Raw genomic sequence first — 1,787 nt, forward strand, 5'->3', positions numbered from 1 at the left:
TTTTATCTTTCATAGAGATTTTAGAAAAGAACGATACATGATATTGATATTTTTATGAACTAAAAAGTATAAAATTAGAACATTAAAAATAGAAATAAAAGTAAATTACATGTTCACGGGGCTTAGAGTTCGTTTTACTTCACCATGTAGTAACTTAAGTTAATTTAAGTATATGAATAACATAATGACACTTAAATTTTTATATAATAAAGACTGTATGAAAATGACGAAACATGCAGTCGTGGCCGAGTGGTTAAGGCGATGGACTTGAAATCCATTGGGATATTCCCGCGCAGGTTCGAATCCTGCCGACTGCGCGTAGTTCAGCTTTAAATTTTTTATATGTGTTAGACAATACAATATAATATATTCCTTCACGAGTATAAGATCGTATGTTAGCGTGATAAGTTCAAATGGAGGTTATCGTTGCTTGAATTTTTATTATAAAGTACACATAGATGGCAAAACAATCAACAATACTTTAAATTCTCTATCCAAATGCCTTCAAATAGTTTGCAAACAACAAATGAAAGCTGGGATCATACCAGTAATGCTCAGTTTTGAGTCAAAACGTAAGCATATTTATATCGCTGGGCAATAATTTTCATCAGGAACCAATCTGTAGTACTAAGCTGGTCATAGATTGGGTTTTGAGCTTATATGTTTTCATTAACTACATACTATCTTAACAAAACGTGAATTTCACGAAGAAAATAGTGGTTAGTAAATAACTCTATATCTTAGCCACACAAAATATTTCATTATGAATGTTACCTAATTCACTGAACTAATCAGACATAGATAAGCTGATATTGTGCTACGTTTCTTGACAATTTGCCTTTAACTCATTTTGGGCAGCAGTATATCCCCTTTAAATATATTGGTATAACACATTTTTATAATCAACTAGTCTTAGAAAAAGTCTTTGAAAAGCTCTTTCAACTTCCCTTTTATTTCTGTTTGGCCATAAGTTCTAAAAATTAGAGTTATTACCATATTGTATCCCGAAAAGGTAATAATTTGGAATGATATTTTTGTAGGTTTATAACTGAAGAATTTTGTCTGAACCATTTAAACATGATCATAGACACGGAATACGTGATTAAACAGACTTAAATCGATTTCTAGTGCTACAATTACAGAAAAAATAAACCTTTTGTCTTTTTATCTTATTATCAGATTTGTTTGTTGTTATTAAGCACAAAGCTACGCAATAGGCTATCTGTGCCGTGCCTACCGTGTGATATAATTCACTAACACCTCACTCGAGGATATAAAAAAATAAAAATAACAAAAAGAATTATCCATGGCACAAAAGTTCCAAAACTGACATATTTAGCAGTTTATTAATACAAATACTCTAGAGACTTTTAAGAAAACCTTACTGTCTGAAACTAGATGGCGCCAGTTATAAACGATAATGGATCGGTTTGTTTGTTGGTAAGCACAAAGCTACACAATGGGCTACCTTATGCATCGAACCTATGTGCTAGTGTTGTTAGTCCACTGGGGGACGTATAATGGATCGGAGTCTGATTCGTATTGGTTTTCTCTGTGTAACTGACCTACATTCATTATTTAAACGCTTAGTACAAACAACTCATAGGGCAGTAAAATAAAAATAATGGCCCGGCGTGGCCAGGTGGATAAGGCGCTCGACTCACAATCTGAGGGTCGCGGGTTCGAACCTGCATCTCACCAAACATGCTCGCCCTTTCAGCCGTGGGGGCGTTATAATGTGACGGTCAATCCCACTATTCGTTGGTCAAAGAGTAGCCCCAGAGTTG

General features: G+C 34.2%; 1 non-coding gene across 1 annotated transcript; it reads left to right on the top strand.

Annotated features, from left to right (window-relative positions):
* Positions 1-235: 235 nt before the first annotated feature.
* On the top strand, positions 236-317 carry Trnas-uga. Its single transcript has one exon. It is a non-coding gene; the product is annotated as a tRNA-Ser (tRNA).
* The last annotated feature ends 1,470 nt before the right edge of the window (positions 318-1,787 follow it).

This window comes from Limulus polyphemus, unplaced genomic scaffold (assembly GCF_000517525.1).
Source record: "Limulus polyphemus unplaced genomic scaffold, Limulus_polyphemus-2.1.2 Scaffold1617, whole genome shotgun sequence".
Taxonomy (NCBI): domain Eukaryota; kingdom Metazoa; phylum Arthropoda; class Merostomata; order Xiphosura; family Limulidae; genus Limulus; species Limulus polyphemus.